Source organism: Trachinotus anak, unplaced genomic scaffold (assembly GCF_046630095.1).
Source record: "Trachinotus anak isolate AG129_WGS33_773 ecotype Australia unplaced genomic scaffold, CSIRO_AGI_Tana_v1 ptg000009l, whole genome shotgun sequence".
NCBI classification, from domain to species: domain Eukaryota; kingdom Metazoa; phylum Chordata; class Actinopteri; order Carangiformes; family Carangidae; genus Trachinotus; species Trachinotus anak.
Window position 1 is genome coordinate 16221757 of NW_027273860.1, and position 7156 is coordinate 16228912.

Here is a 7156-nt window from a genome sequence, read left to right on the forward strand (position 1 = left end):
TATTAGTAATGAAGATGCTGCTCTTGGTTTATTGTGACAGGACAGTGAATAAGCCAGGGTCCTTATGCCACCCATTGCCATCAAAACCTCCAATAGACATGAAATAAGTAAAGGAAAGAGTAAAAGTAAGCTTATTCACTGTAACTTAAGTTAACTGTGTTTAGCTGCCAAAACATCTGAATGTAAGCGGCAGCACAGCAAGGACAAACGCTGTGATATTGGAGAAAAAAGAAAAAAAAAAAAAAAGTCACATATAAAAGGATGAATTTTGGTGATAAAAAAATTAATAAATAAATAATGACATCCTCCTCACCCACATGAGAATACTGCAAAGAGAGAAGTAGCTGAATGACCCAAACCTATTCCATAAAGTATCTAATTTTTTGAAATAAATAAAATGTGTCAAGTAAATAAAATAATAAATTGGTTCGATTGTTGGGGTTTATTTTTATGAAATTCGGACAGGCAAATTTTTCACAGCAAACATTTCTGCATGTCACAGTTTTAGACTTCACGATGTCTGAATTTATTTTTGGGGTATTATCATCAATGTTAATTTTGTTTTTTGTACTATAAGACGATGGCTGCCATAGAGGACGTACAACATGTTGAGAATGGGCTGAAATTCCCAGTTAATTTGCAACATCCAGATAACCTAATCTCCAGGAATAGGAATAATAGTGTTATTGTGTGGTTACGAATGTATCTGGAATACATATGTCTCATATTAGGTAAAAATAGGCTGTAGCCAAGACAATACAGGACCTTTCAACAAGAACACTGGTTTAAGAATAGCGTCATAACTTTATCTCCTGGATATTGTTTTATCATCCCATGACTATATAATATGTCATGATAATATCAGTTTTTTTCCATGTACATACATGTGCAGTACATGTTTCACACCCCAATAGCTTCATGAGAAAAATATCTGGCTCTTTAGCTGCTAAATTCTCTACTATTGTGATAAATTCTCCACAGAGGCAGAGTGGGAATAGAGATCATCATTAATAATTTTGTAATGTTATAATCAACATATTATTTATGCAATTCATGACTGTAGTTTGTGAAGAAAAAACTGTAGCCTGTACCAGACACACTTTGTCATATTACAGTCCACAAAGGCAACAAAGTAGCTACAGCCTCAAAAAATGACTACGTACTTAACCCTAGAACACTAACGTTAAAATTAGTAACACCATCACTAACGTCGGGTGAAAATCACCTGAACGCATGCCTCTTGAAAAAACCATAGATGAGAGGAGGGAAACAAACATACCATTAATGACATCAATGAGCAGCCTGAAGCTACCCAAGGACCCATGCAACTCAGACAGCAGCAACACAATGAAAATCACATGACAAGAATCGTGTGGGTGAAAATCACCTGACGTTCGTGTTCTAGGGTTAAGTTGAGTACCAACAAAAAATTAACACTGCACTGTATTAAATTGTATTTCCATTTTTCACTCTCCATTTTCTATAACTTTTAGTGACTTTTCTTTTAATGTTGGAACCTTTTGAAATAAGGATAAAAAAAAAAAAGAAAATAGCACAGACACAAACTTTGAGTACTTTAATTGGCATATTAGAATTTCTGATGAAAGAAAGTGAACCTATACACAGACTAACCTCTCATTGTCTTCTGCCAACCACTTATAATGTGACATTCGAGTGAAGTTTGTGCTGGTCTCGGATCTGTGGTCCTGTGGTGCTGCTCTGCACCTCCTCTCTGTGGTCTGCAGAGTTACTGCTGCCAAATGCACAAATACCTGAAACTTTTAGATTTGTCTGGATTTTAACTTTTCCGAGTGGAGACAGATGTGAAGAGGATGACACAAAAGCACTGTGGGCCGCACATCCTGCTCGACTGGGCCGATCACCATGACACAGCCCCGTCTGCCCCTCTCCCTCTTGCTCTCTTTCTCCCTCCCTGCAGAGTTGGTGATAATTTTCTTGCCTTACAAGTAACTGATTTCACAGTGCTGTCATTTGATACAGTTTAAAAATATTGATTAGTGCAGCTTCAAAATGTCTGATTGACATAAGCACTTAGGTGATCTCAGGATATGAAGGGAAGGCGACCCTACAACTTACTTATTGTTCTTATAACATTGTGTTCAATCATAACTTCCTGAAAATGTCTGATTAACTCTATGAAAAGCATTCCCAGAATGTCAAGGGAACCACACACTATAACACCTAGGGACTGTTAATTTGGTCCATTCAGATGACATTTTTTATTTTTTTTTTTTGCAGGGCAGTTAGGGACTCCTTCATGCAAAGGTAAAGGAAAAAGAGAAAAACAGGGCAGTTTTTGCATAATGATTAATCTTGACAGACATACGTCATGCTCCTGGGCTCCTGACAACGTCACACCCTGGGTGAAATTAACGCCTAACTGCTTATCTTAAAGGACCTGGGATTTAATTAAAAATGACATTTCCCCAAAGACATGCGCTTCTGAAGCTGCCATGTTGAAATTAGCTGATGAGGGGCCCTCTGAGCCAAAGGGAAATAAGCAAACTGTCAAACGCTCAGCAAATCACTGCCGTTTATCAGTCCTGCTCGCTGCTCAGGAAATAACAGTGGACTGACATCCTGCATGGTGCCCACTGCACCACCGATACAAGTCATATTGTTATTAACCAGAAGGAGGGGGACAAAAAAAAACCAAGCCTGTCAAATGTGATATGGAGACAAACAATATGGTTGAGCTAAATACAGGAGTGGGTTGCTGAAATGAGCCCTTAAGTCAGCACAGGCATATTCTGCCTCTGACAAAGGCATACTTTATGACTTGAAATTTCTGTATTTTGTAATGAGTGCCACTCACAGTCCTCAACAGAATTAAAAACAAAATAGAGGAGGGAAAATGAAATGCTACTGAACTGACATGGGACACGGCATCCACTCCTAACAATTGCGCTAAAGGTGAAACTTCTACGTCAGAGTTCAGAGTTGATGAAGCTTCAGCACTGACTTTCAGTAAAGAGAAGGACAGCTGTGAAAGAAACAATGCTGTTCTACACTTTCAGCTGCAAGGTAGAAATTACAGTGGCATTTTGTAGTTTTGCGAACAACTGCGGGATGAAATATTAGACAATTGTTAAATCTAAATTACAGAAAATAGTCACATTTACAGTAGACTTTACGTAAAAAGACAATTAATATGAGGGACTAAACTATCCAAGCCATATATCCAAAAATGTGACTGTACATAGCTTATACTGTATCTCATTATAAGACATTTGCAATAGGCAACACATGGGCAAACACAGTGCAGGACCACAGTGACTTTAGTTAAGATTATGGAAAGATGGTATTGTTGGTTAAATAAAAACTCCTGTCTCATGCACCATGTCACCTTTAACTTTTTAACTATTAATAAATGACTGTTTAAACACAAGTAATAACAATGAAAACATGTTTATCCTATTGTGGTTGCAGATCAAGCAGATTTTCAAAAACAAATGAAATACTATTGAATATTTGGCAGGTACATTTTGTACAAACTTTTTGAGACTTGGCCAATACAAACGTTTCCTCATGTTGAGTATAAAACACAATTCAGATATCATTATGTGTTTTCTCTGCTGTTGTGGGTTGCAAGAGATTGAAATTTGATTTACTACTGCCAAAATTGGCAGTTGTGTCAGGATCATTAATGTTGCAAGGCTACAATTAACACACTGTATTTGCAGAGAGAGAATGTCCTCTTCTTTCCATCCCACGAACATAAAAAAAAGGAAGTGTTACCTTTTAATAAGCTCAGTGTCAACAAATATGATCTTGTCTCCCTCTGAATGTGCTTGTTTATCTTTGTCTGAACTCCATCTTCTTGAGATCTCTTCGATATCAGCAGAGATAGGAGTCATTACCAGGGTGAATGAAGTTAATAAAATGCTTTTACTTACAAGTAGTAGCAAAAATGCATCACTCTCAGAAGTTTTAGTCTGTTAGGGTTAATATTCTGCTCTTCATATGCTTGACAATAGAGGCCCAGAACCCCTGGCAATCATTGGGCCTAAGAGATTACAGTCTACGGCATGGTCTTGCTGGCTAAAATAGGGTGTTATTTAAAATCTATGAACACAGACTCTCTCTGTGTGTGTGTGTGAATACCTCACATTCAAACACACAGCTTTCATCTCTCATTGACAGCGGTGTCACAGTGAAGGCGTCATTGGGAGGATTGTGACAGGCTCAGTCAGAGGTGATGTCATCACAGTGCGACCTGCGAGGACGAGGGCACTGCGATCCCATCGGGCTGTCTCTGTCGGCGCGGGGGTCGAGGGACTGGATGTGTTGCTGGAGGTGCGAGGTGTATGTCAGTGGGTGTCGCCTCCAATATCTCCCTCACTTCAAATCAGCCACATTAGTTTTGAGTGTGAGCTGATAGGTGCGCTGCTGCTTCCACAGGGCGAGGAACGCACGCAAAAACACCCTCGCTCACACACAGATAGTCGAGCTATAGTGGAGCCCCCTGAGTGAGCCATCATGGCTGACGCACAGTCGGTATTTCGGGTGGTAATTTAGCCCTTCACGTTTGAAATTGAAACATTTAGACGGAGAACAGTAATGTCATCAAATGTCATTTGTGTCATGGCAACCAGCAGAAAGATAAAATATCATCTTGTCTGAGAATGAATATTTCTGCGGGGTCAAAGAACCGATTTATTAAAATCCCGGCGCCTCTTTGCTAAAGAGACAGTATTCCCTGTCATGTTTCACACAGACCCTCCAGCTTGACATTTTGATTTTTCTCTCATTTTGTTCTTTCCAGTTTTCTCTCAGAGCGACAGCGTGAATGCCTGTACGTGTGTGTGCGTGTATGAGTGTTTAAGTGTGCCATAGAATAAAAGCCGCCCATCCTAAAAGGCAAGGAAAAAGTGAATGTCAGAAATGTCAGGACACCAACATGGCCACAGGTGACATAGTGGGGACTGCAGATGTGCCAGGCATCCTTGGAAGAACATGTCCCCACTGCTACTGAAGACTTCACTCTCGTGATGTTTGACCTCTTCTCTCGCTGCCTCCCAGTGGAGATTTTTGAAGCTGAGACTTCTTGGATACGGCACAAAGGAGACAGGGAGAATATCGACACCAAAATGCTCTTTTCAAAGCACATTTCTCCATGTCTGCATGCATTTGAGCGATCCATCATTTGCTGACAACAGCAGTACGAAGAATGTCAATTTGATGTTATGCAAATGTATTCAGTAGAATATCACAAACATTCATGCATTGGGGAATGTGAATTTTATGTGCTTTGACACTGTGCTGAATAACTAATGATGTGGGACTGACCTGTTTGCTTGAATGCCTGTCACAAAAAACTGCACTCTAAGCTGCAGAATGAGAGGAGAGAATGGCTGCAGACTTCCCCACTTTATTTGATCAAACCTGTAAGTTACTGTCAAAGCAAACTCATTCATCCCGACAGCAAAAGAAGCTTTCAGACCATTTCTGACCGAAATGGGCTTTGTGGAGGGCTGACACAAACACCTATTTTTTAGTGCCTGAAGCTGCTGATGCTGGATAATTTGTGCTGATATCGACTGTCTCAAAATTATATTATAAAAAAAAAAATTTAAAAAACCCAAATTAGATTATTTAAAGTAAGACATTTGAAGGAAGTAACACAATGTTCATCTTGGCCTGAGCTGGCCTGAGCTGAAATATGCAGCTCAGGCTGCATATTTCTGTCCAAACCTGACTCCACTCTGGGAGACTAGTTAGCCCACCCCAAACCTGAAGGTCTTCTGTTTTATTATGTCCGAACCAGACCAGAGCCCAACAGGAGCCTGTCCTTCAACAATAAAGAATAAAAGCACCTCTACACAATTTAGTACACTCCTTCAAAGGTTTTATCAAAAAAGAAAAAAAAAAACAACAACTCTGGTTTTTTTTACTTCACTGAATATTGATGACCCTTGACAATATTCTCACAAAGCTGGTTACTAATTTCTATATATTGATTATGTATTTATTACTTATTTATTATTATTATTATTGTATTTTAAAAATTTGAACCTTTAAAAGTTGTTTTTGCTACATATTAAGAGCAATTGCTAAACGGAACATTGACATACTATCACCACGTTACGTAAATATGGCTAACATGGTAGCTATTGCAGCGTAATACATCAGCATCCATTTAGAGTCATGTTTGTGTTCACCAGTCCAGCAGACACTCTCTTTTAGCTGTTTTTGGTCTCCACCAACTCCTGCTAAAAGCTTTAGCTGCTAAAAGCTACACCATGTTCAGCAGTGTGTCTGTCTGCTGAGCAGGTGGTTTTTCAATTGGTTTATCAGAGCTTTTTCAATGAAAACAGCTTCTTGCTGCCGCTGGAAACAAGCAACTGAACAGCTAAGTTGTGTGCCATGATACCAAAACAGAGAGCTAAAACATGCTAAAATGCTTTATAGAGCTGAGTGGAACAGCAGAGCTTGTGGGTTTATCCCTATAAACAGCTCCTCCCTATTATATAAAGTCATTATCTATTGTCAAAATGAACAAGACTTGTATATAGCTGGACTGTGTATGGTAAATGAAAACTGCTGTGGAACAGCCGCTGTAAACTGCCTGTAAATGCTCCCCTGATGACGAAATAGAAACTGTTGGTGCCAATTCATTTTAAAGGAGCAACAGCCAATGGGGAAACTCCAACAGTCGGCCAGCTGACCAGTGGCATAACTTCATCACTCCGTCAATCAATCAGCAACATGCTGACTTGCATTGAAAGGGCTGGTGGCTGAGGCAGTCCAGCCAAAAATCTTGGCTACATATTCTTATTAATGTCATGTTTCTTATTCATGTCATGTTTCTTAAACAGCTTTAACTGAAAGTAATATATATATATATATATATATATATATATATATGTATAAATATATATATAAATCTCATTCAGAAAAAGATCATGACAGCAAAGTCATTACAGTTATGATAGCATAACTATGTACTGAGTACGTCATCATATAGACACAATACACACTGACACACATCTTGTGCCTCCAGCTTCCCATTCTGGCTCTGATATTAAAACAAGTGATTATAAACATGTATTGATTTCCAATATGACTACATAGAAGTTACCATGTCTCTCCAAGGGGAAAGAGAGCCAGAGAGAGCTGTCTCTTTTGCCTCCAC